This window comes from Aptenodytes forsteri, unplaced genomic scaffold, assembly GCF_000699145.1.
Source record: "Aptenodytes forsteri isolate BGI_AS27 unplaced genomic scaffold, ASM69914v1 Scaffold100, whole genome shotgun sequence".
NCBI classification, from domain to species: Eukaryota; Metazoa; Chordata; class Aves; order Sphenisciformes; family Spheniscidae; genus Aptenodytes; species Aptenodytes forsteri.
Window position 1 is genome coordinate 239605 of NW_008796216.1, and position 16861 is coordinate 256465.

Below are 16861 nucleotides of genomic sequence, written 5' to 3' on the forward strand. Positions count from 1 at the left end.
GTCCAGTCTAAACCTCCCCTGGTGCAGCTTTGAACCATTCCCATGCATCCTCTCACTGGATACCAGGGAGATCATCACCTCCCTCTCCACTTCCCCTCCTCAGGAAGCTGTAGAGAGCAGTGAGGTTGCCCCTCAGCCTCCTTTTCTCCAAACTAGACAAACCCAAAGTCCTTAGCCACTCCTTACCAGGACATGCCTTCCAGCCCTTTCACCAGCTTTGTTGCCCTCCTCTGGATGCATTCACGGACCTTCACCTCCTTCTTAAATTGTGGGGCCCAGAACTGCACACAGTATTCAAGGTGAGGCTGCACTAACACTGAATACAGCAGGACAATCACTTCTTTTGACTGGTCAAGCAAAAAAGGTCAAGCAAAGCTGCACAAGCAAAGAAAAGCAAAATAATAAATTAATTCACTACTTCCCATGTAGTGGCAGGCAGATGTACTTCCTGAAAAGCAAGTCCTCAGCACGTGTAATGTTTACTTGGAAAGACAAATGAAACTGGAAAATTAAAACTTGGGGACTTCTTCCATGCAGGTCTTTGATCTGTACAATCTCCACAAATGTGTCCATGTCCTCACTTACCTATTGGTTTGGCCTTCAGGATGATTTTGCTGAGTGCAAAAGGCTGCGCTCAGGATTCCCAATTTATTTGCTGAAGTGCAGTTATTTTGGATTTGAGAAAGTGACAGCACACCAATCAATGTGTTTGCTCAAGCAAAAAAAAAGGCGAAATCTGCTATTCTGTACCTTCTCTAGCATACCTTGGGATTACCTCAAGGGCAAATTTGAAAAGTATTGGGAGGCTGACTCCTTCTATGCTTTCTATACAAGTCTGCACAAGAAAGGGGACCTCTCTTCATAGACTTGCATTCTCAGAGATGGATGAATGTTAGACCTGAGAGAGCTGTGAGGCAAGGTGTGGAGGTAAGGCAAGCTTATCTCTATGTAGAGAGGACCAAGGGATATACTTCCCTTTTGCTGGGTAAATGCTATCACAGTGAGTATTGACAATGCATAAGCATCCATTCCTGACTATTTCTTTGTTGGTCAGGTCCAAATTATCCAAACACTCTGCAAAAACAACAAAATAAAATTGGAGATACCATAGGCTTGTAATCATAATTCCGTTACTATTTCCTCACTTTAGTTCAGCTAGTAAACATGAGTTTAACCCATTCAAAAGCAGGAATTACTTCTTCAAATTAGGTTCTTCATTGGTCCTTTTTTTTCCATCTGTTTTCCTACAAGCTGTCATTAAAAAATATTACAGATAGTTAGCCCTATATTTTAAGTTGAATACAACCTATTTTGCATGTTATGTTCAAATCTTGTTTATGGGCAGAGAAAGCACACCTTATATATAAGTAAAAACAAGAATTTATTGCTAGTATAACTGATATCTTAAGAGTCTAATCATTATTAGTCCAAGTGTGTTTCTAGTAGGAAAAAAAAGAATAATAATGTGGCTTAATTCAGTTATATGCATACTTCATTCCTACCCCATTTCTTGCAGTTTTGTTCACCCTTCCCCTGCTCCTCTGGGTCCTGAGGTCAGTGGCTTCACTCTGGTGCTGGTGGTGGGTGCCAATGTTAGCAATGAATTGTCAGCATCCAAGTCCTTTGCCAGAAGGAATATGATGTTCATGTTGATGGTTTCTTATTCTTCACTCTGGGATCCACTTTGGATCATATTTGTATGTTTATTAACATGCATTTACACTTTTCTCTTTCTTCATTGGACTGCAGCTCCACTTTACATCCAAATTTACTGTATATGGTCACCTTTACATATGTTAGATACTATTTCTTCATTCTCTTTGTTAACCCTAAAACCAGTTTTATCAAGCTCCAGGTTTGCACGTCCAGTGCCAGAAATGGAATTGGTATTAAAAAATGGAAGAAGGCAAGAGAAAATTTAGTTCTTTGCTTATATAGGTACTTAACTAAAGAAAAGGGAGGGAGGGAGGGAGGGAAGGAGGGAAGAAAGGAAGGAAGGAAGAAAGAAGAGGGGGAGGCAAGAAATAAATATGGAAGACGGGAATGAAACTGACTTGAAATTCAAGCCAAACTCTAAACATTTCTAAGGTTCAAGGGATTATTTTCCCGTTGGCATCCTTTCAGATTTCTGTTTAGTAAGACCTACAGACTCCATTGGTGAACAGATTTCTTTGAGAATTTCTGAAGAGCTGTCAGAACCATCGGTATTTTTTTTAGTTGGCTGGATAAGTCTTACAAAGCATCAGTGAAATGTGAATCAGGCTTTTAAATTGTTATGATGTTCTGTGATTTGTGTGCACAATCTGAAATATTAATCTTCATTTTTTTAAGAGACCTTCTTGCCCATAACAGAAGAAAAGGCCACAAAGCTTTTCCTTCCTTTTATGATTTTAAGTAGAAAATATATTCAGGAAAATACAATGCTACGTACATATAATAAATTCATGTTAAAGTTGCCCTTGGAACTTAAAATCTTTAGCATTTCCATATTATTATCATTTCAAGATGTTCAATCATAACAATGTATTAATGTAGGATTGTTTGTTTTCAAATATTTGCTCATCCTTTTCTGAGATAAGCAACTAACTCTAACTGTTGAGAACTTATGAATTAAACAGTGCTAGACTGGATCAGATTTTGAATAGAAAACCACTGCAGTTTTCTGCGATGGGAAAAAAAAACCAACCCTGAGGGGCTTTACAAAGTAGCATCATGATACAATAGCGATAGAAATTTACATTACACATTTAAGAATATTAGAAAGCTTTTATTTCTCTATGCAGTATAGAGTATATTAATGAAAATATTTAACTATTATTATATTGAAATAATATCTAATAACATATAACTTATTAAAATATTTTGTATTTTATTTTTTTATTTTTGTAAGTATGATTCTATTTCTTGCATGGCAGTCATATGAGTTTAAATTTCTCCCTTGCTTATTGGCATGAAAAATGCATCCTTACAGCATTTTTTTGGAATTGTCTTTGCTTGAGGCTGTGCCTGCAACTTACAAAGACTATCAAAGGAAAATGGTCACTGAGATTCAAACTGAACTGAGCTGGAGGGATACAGCATTCTTTTTAAAGTTTATTTTAGATCTTTAAGTCAAGAATTTTTAAAAAAATTCAATCAGTTTCAGTGATCTCTAATACATGAAACAGCATTTGAGTTTTGCTGTTGAGTTTATTTTTAGCTTTCTATTAAAGGTGCAAAGAGTCTGTAAAAGAGGAGAGCAAGAAAGAGCTTTTAAAGTCCGATAGCAACCTGAAATAATTTTAAAGTTAAAGCGGAATATAACATTTTACTTCTTCTCTTTTTTGTAAAGAAGTAATCTTTCAGGGGACACAAAATGTTTTGCTTGCTGTATAGCTTCTCAGAGAGAGTATCCGTAAAGTTTAACAAAACATTAGTTTAGTCACTTTAAGGATTATTTGAAAGTTAAAAATATTAATATCTTCCATGAGAGGAGAGAGAAAAAATGGTGAAAACAGAATTTTATAGCATTGGATTATGGAATCAAACTCTGGGGTTTTGGTATATTTACATTCTGATTGTGGAAAAATGTTCTTCTTTCCTTCACACTATAAGATTTTGCATCTCCTCTGTTGTATCAGTGCCTGGTTTACAGTGCAGGACCAACTACTTATTTCCATTTCGGGTATCTATCTTTGTTACCTACAACCAAAGATGGTGGAATTGCCCAGCTATCTAGCTGGTCTTATATTCTGGGTTGGCATTATGCACTGCTATAAGAAGAAGAGCTTGACTCATATCTACGCATATATTTGCATAGGTTGTAACTCCTATCCTGTCTCCTCCAGAATCTCATTCAGAGGTCAGACTACATCACATCTTTCCTTTGCACGCCCCTCTGAACCTACAAAAAGTTGGGACACCTTCTTACCAACATCTTGCTGGCATACCTCCACTAACGATCCTTTGGATGAGGAAGAAAGAAGTCAGGGGAGGACCTCCAGGTACATGCAGTTGTGGTGACCTTTGTCCTGCAGGCAAAAGCAATATTCCTTTGTTCTTAGCTCACCTTCTAAGAGTTATTTCTGTTTAGTGGTTCTCTACTTGTTCCTGCTTTTTAGTATTAGTATTAGGACTAAATGGGCTTTGTTTCTAAATTTCCTGGACAACCTTTGGGACTAGCCTGACTCTTCTTTGTTCAGTACCATTTTATTCAAGTCTTTGTCAACAACACCATCACAGTACCTGAACCATTTAGATTATTGGTACTTCCCTTACATGCCATAAAGTCTTCCTTGTACAGACACTGTGGAGGTAAGCCCTACCACTGCTTATGGACCTGACAACAGTGTTGTTTTCATTCTAGTTGCTATGTATTGTAGTCAGTTTACTGGGATAGGGAGCTAGATCAATGGGAAAGAAACAAACATAGTTCTAAAACTCCCATGTATGTATGTATTTTTCCAAATTAACAATATTTGTGTAAAACATATATTCAAGGGTCATGAAAAAGAGTAAGAGAGGTATATCTTAAAGCAATAGCAATAAAGTAATTGGAAGAAATTAGAGAAGAGAGCAACAAAATACTATCATTCAGATCATATCACAGTATACTACATATATATACCACACCCCCACAATGTCTACAAGCACGTCAGAATATGTGTCTGAAATATGATTGTATAGTGGTATTATATCATGCTATTGTATATGGTATATATCACTTCATATCTGAGAAAAAATTTGCCGTCTGTATGAAAAAAGGTTGTATATCGAGCCTTTCTAACTTTATTACGTTGTTAAAATTTGAAGAGTGTGTGTGGTGGTTTGTTTTTCTATTTTTATCTTGGAAAATAATTTTGTGAAGCTGGGATTTCGAGTTCTGCTAGTGCAAAAAGGCCTCTGAGAATTGATCCGTTGTGCTTTGAGATTTCGATTCTGCTAGTGCAAAAAGGCCTCTGAGAATTGATCCGTTGTGCTTTACCTCAAAGGAATTTTTTATGGCATTCACAAGAAAGCTGACATACTTTCATCAATTTTTGTGTTATTTTTTAGAAACAGCTGTTCCAAAAAACATCAGTAGAATCCACATTAAATACTTTGCTTCCTGGATTCAGCCAACACAACAAAGAGTCATCCCTGCCAATCTACTGAGTTCTTGTCTGTGAGAATATGTATTTTCTAGAAACAGCATCTGTGCCACTATCTTATAGGAATACTAAAGTGATGGAAAAGAAGCAGAGATTTTTCTTTCAAGAATTCCACAAGGGAAACTTATTCTCCAAAGCGAAACCCACATATCTTGTTATGCATTTACTTCTTTCATGTACCTGGTGTAAAGAAAAGGAGGAAATCTGCCAGTTCTTTCAGTAGAGGACACAGTTCTTCAAGGTGCTGAGTGCCAGCTGAAAGCAGAGACAAATACACATGGTCCACTTGGGAAGTCAGCAAAGGTTTGACCATGCTTAACATTTACAAATGAAAATTAGTTAGTTTTTCCTCCAGTGGCAAGCTGAGAGGAGATCCCTTATTTCCACTCAAACCTGTCACTCTGAAAACAAACATAATTAAAAATCCAAGTTTAAATCTTGTCCCCATGCGTGTTGAGAGGGTGAGTCAGAAAAGGTGGTGTAATGCCCTGTTGCTGTTATTCTGAACATGGGCATAGGTTTACATTGGTGATGGTGTCTTGCTGAATAAAGCTTTTAATGTCCTTCCAGACATATCACTGAATAACCCCTGGACAGTTCTTATTGCAGCATCCTTGCCAGGGGTTGCACTTGACTGCTGTATACCTTAGAGATATAAAATGTTCTGCCCTCACAGTTCAGTTGATGGATTTCTACCCTAATATTAAATCCAGGCTGATGACTTGAACATTCTGCTGAGTTACTGCCTGTATCCCCCTCAGGCTCCTTATTTTTTTATAAGCTTGAGTGGAGCTATCACAGCAAAGAATTCAGCCCGTGCAATTCAAATGTGGGAATCTACTAAGTGTAATGTTTGAAGTTCAGTGTCAGCAACATGTGGCATTAAAAAATGTTCTAAATAAGGCATAGCCCGCTAACTTACTATTCACGCCCATGGGCTTCCCCCTGTTTAGAGATATCCTACCTCCTGCAGGTCCAGTAATGCAACACATTGCTCCCTAATTTAAATAATGCTAAAAAGATTGAGTGCTACCAAATTCTATGAAGATAATTAATGCATAGGTATTAGCATGTCTGACTAGACTTACTCCTGTGTCATTTTTAGCAAGTTTTATCAGTAATTGATTTAACTTTCATTTGCACTTCTCTCCATTTAAACTGTTAATACTTCTAAGCTGGCAGAGGAATGAATAAACAATCGTAGAGCTATAAGCAATTATAAAAATTGTTTAACTGGTGTAATTAGAGTATGAATTTCTTTGCCCATTTGTCACATTGTATTTGAGTTCAGCATGGCATGAGTTCAGTGAAAGATCCTTCGGACATTAACGCAGGAGTTGCAGAGCAGCCTCTGGGTTCTGCAGGAGCCTCAGCTCTGTTGTGGGTTCTAGGAGGCAATTTCTTGGGTAACTGTTAACGATGGGGAAAAAGCTTTTCAGAAAGAAATGAGTCACCTACTTCTCACCTGGGAAATGGACTGTGCAGGCATTCTGGGATTGCTGCAGCTTTCTTCCAGGTTTCAGCTATTACAGGCAGCACTTTTGCAGGCACTATGATCTCAGCAACCTGTGAAGAGGACACAACATAGAGATTTAAGTTTCAATAGGATCTGTGTAATCAGAAAGGCCTACAAGTCCATGCAGTCCTTTAACTTTCTTTCATATTTGGGGAATATAATCCCTCACCTTGGCTAGGAGGAAGCTAGTAAAAGCTCTGAGAATTCATATTTCCCATTTGTTTGGTTGGTTGGTTGATTGGTTGGGTTGTTTTGTTTTTTTTGTTTGGTTGATTGGTTGGGTTGTTTTGTTTTTCCTGCTGACCTTTATGACTGTTAAGTTAGAGCCTTCTCTTTGGTTGGATTTTATGCTGTAGAAAGTAAAGACTCAGCCTGCTGAAAGATATCCAGTTGGAAATTAATAGTTTTCTATCTTTGAAAGCAGCAGAATTCAGTAAATTTGGCAAAAATAAAACCACCAGTTGGAAATTAATAGTTTTCTATCTTTGAAAGCAGCAGAATTCAGTAAATTTGGTTAAAATAAAACCAACAGTACAGCAAAACCAGAACCCCACTACTACACTGGAAGTAAGATCTGCTTTTCTTCATCGTCTTCTTTTTTTTTTCTTTTCCTTTTCTCCTTTTTTTTGTTTTTCTTTTGGTGTTGTTTTGTTTGTTTGGTAGTACATTAAATAGTAGCACAAAGAAAAAAAAAAGATCTATTCCCCATTATTTGTTTTCCATGTTATACATATAATAAAGACTTTAGAAACTGAATGATATTTTGAATATAGGGAAACTTCCTGCATTTAATTTTCTGGATTTTGCTTCAGTTCTTGTCAGAAACATGCTTTGGGCTTTTAGTAAGATTGTCTCTGTCCCATACCTGGTGTGCCATATGTGCTTGCCTGCAGGCCTTTTAATTTACAGTGAAGTAACCTGCTAATGAAACAGCTTTCAACATTGTTTCTGTTTCCTTAATAATCCACCAGGGTATCACTACTGCATTTGTCAAAAAAGCCCCAAACCCTAGTACTAAACTTGCTGCAAGACAAGAACCCACAATAAGGATTTCAAAACTTACTTACACATGTATGTATTATATCCCTTGAATACAGGGGTGTCTAAAGTAGATAGGCTGTAAAAATTAAAATTAAGACACTTTTTATTTTTTTACCTGTTTCTTTAATTTTATTTCACTGTTTCATTTTGTCTGTATACTGCGTAACAACTTCTAGTTTTTCTTTGTTGTCTTTACAATGTTGCCCTATAAAATGTCCTTTTTCCCCCCTGTCATCTCACTGATTTCTCCTTCTTGTTTATCTTAGTGAAAACCTAACTTCAACCGATTTCCTTCAAGGTTACCCTGATGTGAAGGAAAGTGGTCTCATTTTCCTTGCAGAAAGGCTAATTATTCAAAGCTTCAGAGATCTTGTTACTCTGCATATACAAATGTTGAACCTGTAGGAGATTCTTAATCCAAGAAGTATGTTAGCAATTGCCACTTCTATTGTTCTTGCGATTGAGCTCATGGGAAGAGGTGACCTCCACGCAATATAAATATGCATTTTTAATGATACTTACAAAAGGAGATCTGGAGAAACCAAGAATAAGCCAAAAAATGGTAGGTTGTTCCATTCTATTGCTTTGAATGGAACCATTATATTTTAGTTGTACTTGAGACATTTAATTCAAGGCAGTGATTACAGAGTGATCAAGTGTCTACTCTTAATTAAGGCTTCAATAAACGTTCCATTACTAGCCTGGTTTTTATCTTTTTTTTTTTTCTTTTTTTTCCTACCTCTGGGGATTTTTTTTTTGTCTTAATTATTTTTTCAGATGAACTTTTAAAGTGAATTAAAACTATCCTGAAAATATGAATAAATCAAGTTGTTCTCCAGAGAGTAATTTAAAATTGCTCTTTTTAAATGGATTCCAGCCAGGGTAATTAGTTTCCCCTGTAAGCACTACTGATAATCAATTTTTTTTGGGAAAAGTAAAAATTACAATTTATCTTTACCCTCGATCCCTCCAGAAATCTGTCCTCTGTTTAGTATATAGCCATACAAACAATTTGCTTTTCACGTGGTTCAGTTCATGTGAAATGTGCTAGCTAAGGGCAGTAAGAGAGGAAGGGGAGAAGAGACATCCATAATGAGGGTTAAATTTATTATGTTTGCAGAAACAAAAATGATTTATTTTTCAAAAGTCCTTAATTCCTGTCCCACAGGTGTTACAGAGGTTTCTATTTTCTTGAGATATAAACTCCTGCAATGTTAAGTGCTTGAGCTGATAACAATGTTTCAATAAACTCATCAGTCCCAGTTCTGGTGAGAAGTCAGAGGTCAGGACTGGTCTGTGCCGAGCACATCATGGATTAACATGGCTGAAACAAAGTGCAGAGGCAGATCCTGAGACTTATTGACAGGCCAGTGCTGGTTAAGAAAGCTGGCAAGAGAGGACAGTATTTAGCCCACATTATGTCAAAAAACTCTCTCATTACATATTTTTAACTCTCCAACATGTTTATCCACTTCATTTACTGCATTCCTTCATTTCTGATCATGCTATTTTTCCTTAGAGGGTAAAGTGAAGGATAAAGAGGATAAAGAATACAGACTTAAAATGCTCAGAGGTGGATCTAGTTGGAGTTCCTTCCTGAAGATGTATGAACAGCATGGAAGAGAAAGAAATTGATTTGTGGTGCAGCTTTTTAAACTTAATTGTTCAAACATCAGCTGCTTTCAGAAGTAACTGCTTTCAAAATGCCTTCTCTATTGCAGAGTGGATACGTTGCTAAATTCTTGACTTAGAAAAATGTGCCTATCACATTTATGTACTTGAAGATTCATGTTTGTTTGGTGGTGGGGGGGGGTTGCTTTATAAATTTTGTTTGTTTTTTTTCTATCAAATGAAATGATTGGGAACAAGCTAACTACAGAAAACTACAGAAATTTCAGGGAGTTTGAGAATAATTCAAAAGTGCTTTCACCAAGCTTTACAGCAGTCTTAGGAGAATCAGAAGATCTGAGGCCTTCTTCAGAAACAATATAGTTGTATAAAAAAATATCTGCATTTAATAGTGTTTGCTTCTTTAAATCTTGAATGTTTTTGGCATTATGGTCTTTCTACAGCATTTGTATTATGGTCTTGTATTTGTTTGCTTGACAAAATTCTTGGAATTTTAAAGAGGACAGGATAGCAAAAGATAAAGTCATTGATTTCTCTAATCTGCTGGTCCTAAACTTGTTGTCATTTTGAAGAAGCATAGACCTTCATGTATATTTGACTGCTGCAGTTAAGCAGCAGGACACTGCATGGGCTGTGTGAGCTCTTATTTCACTCCCATGTTGGCAAGTGATCCCTCAGAAAGAAACCTATTCTCTTAAGTGCGTAAACAGGAAATAGCTGTTTGTAAGGGGATATGCAAAACACTATTTGCTTTTTATTGACATTTCTCTTCCTGCAGCATCTTTCAAGAAAGGTCATTCCTTCTGTTCCTTCTGTTTCTTCTATTGATGATTCAGATTACACTTAGTGTTGTGAATAGAAATGCAATGCCATTAACACCCTATGGTGTTAACCTTTATGTTAATTAAATATTCATTCCTAAAGAAATAGGCAGCAAGCTGTTAAGAGTGGGGGCTGGCATGTGTAAGTTAGGTAGGTTGAAGTTAAAGGGACAAGAATAGAGTGCTGAATGTGACAGCCTTCAACCATTCTTTCCATTCTGGGTATTTAAGTGGATTTAAATATTAAGTGATTCTTAGGGAGCCTTTTGGCAGACAACTTAATCATTCTCTCTCACATTAATTGTCTTTAAATATTAAGTTTGCTTTGAGACTAAGCTCTTCAGGACAAGGACCAAGCCTTCATGTATTCCCTTACAGACACCAGCGGGGTCCTCAGTATTTTTCAGCCTGAACACTTTCATAAAGTGAACATTAATTAAAACTGATATTTAATCTTCCCTAACTCTTTCCAATAGTCTGACAATTTGGGTTTTTAATGGTCAAACCATACTATGGAGGTTTGATGTTTCTGCATCAGATATTGAACAAGTATGAGTTTTCCTCAATTTTCACAATACACTGCCTTTGGGAGAGTGAGTCAAAGAGAACATTTCCATTTAGCTATTATTAGCATCAAGATATTTTTAAGCATTCAAAATTTCCAGAATCAGGTACAGGTTGGTCTGTATGGAGTCTGAAAATATTTGTAAGCAGCAAATCGAATATATTGGGAAAATGGTATCAAAGTACATTATATCACACTGTTCATCTGAGAACATTAAATCAGTTATAAACCAATAGTTTACACTTCAACATCTCTTTGAGGTCTTTAAATTTTAAGATCTCACCATCTTGTTATGTTTTTTCTTTTTCCCAAGGGGAAAAAAGCTTTTAAATGTCAGAAATGGTCATGGTATCTCCCTAAAATGATTTATTATATAATATGCACATATCTAGATTGTAGGTTGGTAGAAATTCATTAATTTTCTTATCTGTAAATATGATCAAATATAGCATAAAAACATTCTTAGGCTTTCTATATTATTTCAAGAAAAATTGTTTTAATGTGACAGAACTCCATGCAAGTGATGAATAATTACAGTGTACTGGAGACAGATAATTTGTTATAAAAAGTAAAACTATTTCACAGAGCCTAAGCCATACTATTTTCAGATTCCAAACTGATGAAGTTTGAAATCTCACCCATTTCATTAAGATTACAGTGTTGTTCAAATAGCTTTTCTCCCTGAGGGTAGGTTTGATTGAATATTACACTTCCACAGTGTAACAAATTCTTTAACTCTCTACAAACAAAAAATACAAAGATACATTCTTAGTGCAGATTATCCCAAGTCAGGTGTTGGATTTGGTTTTGGGTTTGGTGGTTTGGTTTTTTTTGGTAGCTTGACTTACAGTAGGAACACATTAAAAAAGGGCATAGTTCATACAGTTTCCAAAATATTGCCTGTAGCTAACCTCAGATTTCACAGAATCACAGAATTGCTTAGGATGGAAGAGACCTCTTCAGATAATCTAGTCCAAACCTCTTGCTCAGGCAGGGTGAACTAGTACACCTGCCCAGAACCAAGCCCAGTCAGGCTTTGAATATCTCCACAAATGGGGACTCTACAACCTCCCTGGATAACTTGCTCCAGTATTTGACCACCCTCACAGTAAAAAGGTGTTTTCTTGTGTTCAAATGGAATCTCATGTGTTTCAATTTTTGCCCATTGCCTTTTGTCCTATAACTGGATGCTGCTGAGAAGAGATTGGCTCCCTTATCTTTGTTCCCTCCTCTCAGATGTTCACATTAGCTGATGACATCCCGCCTTAGCCTCTCGAGGCTGAACAGTCCCAGCTCTCTCAGCCTCTCCTAACATGAAAGTTGTTTCCTTAACCATCATTGTGGCCCTCTGCTGGACTCATTCCAGTAAGTCCATATCTTTCATGTACTGGGGAGCCCAAAACTGAACACAGCACTCCAGGTGTGGCCTCAGCAGTGCTGAGTAGAGGGGAAGGATCACCTCCCTCGACCTGCTGGCAACACTCCCTAATGCAGCCCAGGATACTGCTGGCCACTTTTGCTATGAGGGTGTTTTGCTGGCTCACGATCACCTTGTTGTCCACCAGGACCCCAAGGTCCTTCTCCGCAGGGGTGTTTTCCAGCTGGTTGCCCCCTAGTGTGTATTGGTGCCTGGGGTTATTTCTCCCCTGATGCAGGACTTTGCGGTTCACTTGTTGAACTTCGTAAGGTTCCTGGCAGCCCAGCTCTCCAGCCTGTCCTGGATGACAGCACAACCCTCTGGTGTATCAATCACTCCTCACAGTTTTGTATCACCTGTGAAATTGCTGAGGGTGCACTCTGTCCTCAGGTCATCAATGAAGATGTTAAACAGTATTGGCCCCAGTATCAACCCCTGGAGTACACTACTGTGACTGACCTCTAACCAGACTTTTTGGTGCTGTGTCATCTCATTGTAGAAGGCTGTCAGGTTAGTTAAGCATGATTTCCCCCTGATGATTTCCATGCTGATCAATCACCTTCTTGTCCTTTATGTGCTTGGACATGGTTGGAGAATTCTCTCCACTACCTTCCCATGGACTGAGGCGAGACTGACCAGCCTATAGTTCCCCAGGTCTTTCTTGTCCTTTTTGAAGATAGAGGTGACATTTGCTTTCCTCCAGTCCTTAGGAACTTCTTCCAGTTGCCATCACCTTTCAAAGAAAATCTAGAGTGACCTTGCAATAACATCAGCCAGCTCCCTCAGCACTCATGGGTGCAACCCATCATGGACTTATATACATGCAATGCTCCTTGACCTAGTGGTTCCTAACCACAGGTAAGTCTTCCTTGCTCTAGACTTTCCCTCTAGTCTTAGGTGCCTGAGAGTCTTGAAGGCTGGTCTTACTGATAATGACTGAAACAAAGCAGACATTGAGTATCTCATCCTTTTCCCTGTTATTTTTCACCTGGTCCTCTGCCCCACTCAGCAGCAGGACCACATTTTCCCTAGAAGTATTTTTGCTGCTTATGTATGGTAGAATCATTTCTTACTGCCCTTCACATCCCTTTCCAGATTCAACTCCATGCCAGCCTTGGCTTTCCTAACCCCATTCCTGCACAACCAGACAACAACTCTATAGTGCCCCTGGGTCATCTGTCCCTGGTTTCACTTCTTGTACACTTCTGTTTTATGTCTGAGTTCAGTTTGGAGCTCCTTGTTCATCCATGCAGGTGTCCTCCTGCTTTTTAGCTTGATTTCCTATTTGTTGGGACAGGTCTTTCTTGTACTTGGAAGAGGTGATCTGTGAATATCAACAAGCATTTCTGGACCTGTCTTCCCTCCAGGGATGTTTCTCATGGAATTCTTCCAAGCAGATTTCTGAAGAGGGTCAAGTCTGCTCTCTTGAAATCCAGTGTTGTGTCCTGCTTTTTGCTATGCTCCTTTCTCTCTGGACCCTGAACTCCACCTTCTCATGGTCACTGCAGCCAAGCCTGTCCCCAACTTCCACATCTCCAACCAGTTCTTCTTTTTTTGTAAGCATGAGGTCCAGGAGTGCACTATTCCTTGTTGGCTCCTTGACCACCTATGCCAGAAAGCTGTTAACAATGCACTCTAAATTTCACTGCCACTGAACACTAGTTTGTCTTTATTTCTATGTCTTACTTTTATGTTAGTGTATGCAAATATCTGATAAAATATCTCTTACTAAAATAATACTGATAAATATGGTTGCCAGCTTTTTTTACTACATTCAAGCAGTTTAAATATATTCAGCAAGCTGTTAGAAATCTATTGTACTTATTTAAAAGCTCAACAATAATAACAGAAAATTATTCTGGATTAGAGTGAAAAAGTCCAAACCATAGTTCTTCAAGTTATAAATGTTTAGATAGAAACAGTGGGTGAGACAGTTGAGTCAGTGTGATTGATGCCAGCACTTCAGTAGTATCAGGTTTTGGCCTCTTATTTGTAAGCTGTACAAAATGACAGTCCAAGGCTTACCTACTGTGATGAAGGCAGAGGTATTGTTTTGGGATTGTCAAAGACTGTGTTAGTGCTTTTGTTGTTTTTCATAGGTTTGATAAGTATTTACAGTGTGCAAACTGATGAGTGTTGCCTTTCCGTCAGCTGAGCAGGAACCAGTACAAATGATTACCAGCAGTGGTTTTCCAGCAGATCCACCTTGGTTGGGGAAAATGTCTACAGAAGATACAGAGCAAAAGAAAAGTTGTTCTTCCATTAACAGCTGCCAGAGCAGAGACACTTCATTTTCAGTATCAGCTTCTCACTTTAAGGTTCCAACTATACTGTTTTTTAGGACAACCATATAAAGGGATGGTTTAGAACTTTTCTAACTAAGGGGCTTCTAGGAGGCATGTTACTTGCAGGTCGCTCGAGTTTCAACACACTGCATGTCTTCTTTCCACTCCTCCTCATTTTATAAGAGGAAACATCATAAGGAACCTTCAGCCCTCTCAGCCCGTATTTTTTTGTTCTCCCACATATATTCAATGTTGTTGTGTAGGGTCTCTGACATAAATTAGACAAGTGTCTTTCATTCTGTTTTTATGCCTACGTCTTCTTTAAACTTGACATGTGTTTACATTTCCTGCACAGATCTGGTGATGAATGATATTTGCTTCCCTGAAGAGACTTCAAGTAAAGTGCTTTTCCTTTAATTTTCAAGCTCTTTTCTAATATTTGGTTTCTTTTACAGACAAATAAAATTGAAGGTCACCATATTTTGAATACCAGCAATGAAAGCCCACATATTTTCCTTGAACAGTAATACAGTTTCAGTGTGTTTTTCTCTTTGGGATGAAAAAACCCTGCTAATATTTTCCAAAGGCTATTCTTTTCTTTGTTTGCTTTTCAAATTCCAGATTTTGTTTAAAAAATACTTTTCCACTGAGAAAATAAAATGTTACATTAAAAAAGAAAATAAAATGGTTTTATTAATGGTCCTATTAAGTTCTTTTTAATATTAGTGAGATTGCCACTCTCAGAAACAGAAGTGCAAAACCAAAACTCAGCCCTTTGGTTTATATACATTCCTATGTTATTTTTCACCTAAACCAAACAAAAATATTAGATCTGCTTGGAGATGAGAAATTTGCACACAAGAATCACCTCTTATTGTTGAAACACATCTATTCCTGTGGGTTAGGGCACAATGCACCAAGGACCAGTATTTTACTTTCTCGAAAAACAAGGAAGATGACAATAAATACATTGTGTTTGTAGCTGAAGTTTTTAATACCAAAAAGATTGCTCAGAAATGGTATCTACAAAGTGCAATGTCCTAGTCACAGTTTATGAGACACTCCTCAGTGAGCAAAAGTTTCATGTGGTGACTCACTCATCTGATGTTAGAAGTAGCTTTTCCCTTACTGGAAACTAACAGTCAGTATTTTAGCTTTCTTACTAGTTATTAGAGTATTTTACATGTTAGCCTGTATTCAGTTTCTTATCAAAATTTACCTTTCTGAAGATGAGACGTCATTAGTTGAAATGAAATGTACTAGAGATATGAGGATTTACAACTTATTTCTAATGATTTTTCTTTGATTTATATACCTCTTCACTTCCTCCCATCCTCTCCACCACAACAACACATAGCTATAAAGCCATCAGTTGAAAGCCACTGAATATAAAGGTTAAATTAATAATTGATGTGTTAGAAACGTTTTGAAAGAATTATTAACTCCACAGGTTGCATCTGTGATATAAGAAATTGCTGTATATGTCTTGAGAGTTCTGGAAGGAAATCCTAAAAAAGTCTGTAAATACAAGCCACTGTCTTAGCAAATACAGTGTGTAATTCCACTGGATAACAAACTTCAGTTTTTTTGCATATCGATAACTTTCTAAATCACCTTTAGCTAAAATACAAACATATTAGTTGTGGTTACTAGGTTAAATGTTGATGAACTTTGCTTGAGAGAGGGTTCAGTTTTCTGGAAGGAAATCCTAAAAAAGTCTGTAAATACAAGCCACTGTCTTAGCAAATACAGTGTGTAATTCCACTGGATAACAAACTTCAGTTTTTTTGCATATCGATAACTTTCTAAATCACCTTTAGCTAAAATACAAACATATTAGTTGTGGTTACTAGGTTAAATGTTGATGAACTTTGCTTGAGAGAGGGTTCAGTTAGTGTCTGCAAAGATATATTACTCTTTTATCTCTCTTTTTGATCCAGAAAAAGTAGGATAAGGGATGTCCTGGTGGTTAATGATAAGAGATAATATCTTGGGAAGGAAATTTACTTTAAAGCTTATAACACCAACAGTAAGCAATAAAACTTGAACTCTAACTCTGCTTTTTCAAGCTCAGCTGAAGATAAATTAGGGGCTCAATATATAAACATTAATCAAACAAGAGCAAAGACAAAATGTCATGGACACACACTGCTGTTTGAGCAGTTAATATTTATCACCTTTTTCCAGGGGAACTTGTCCTGTTTGGTAATTGTTAGCAATTGTTTTATATGAAAAACATTCCACAGATATTAAAAAAAAAAAAAAAGGTATTCTTAATTTGATTTCATTCCATAAGATGGTATAAACTAGAGAGACTATGTGGGTAGAAAGAGATTTCTCTTCAAAACTGAGGGGAAAATCAGATAAACACAGATAAGTCTTAAAGGCGCAGGAGCAGGCTGTCCCCATACACCGTAAGAAGAACGGGCGGGGAAGACGACCGGCCTGGCTGAACGGG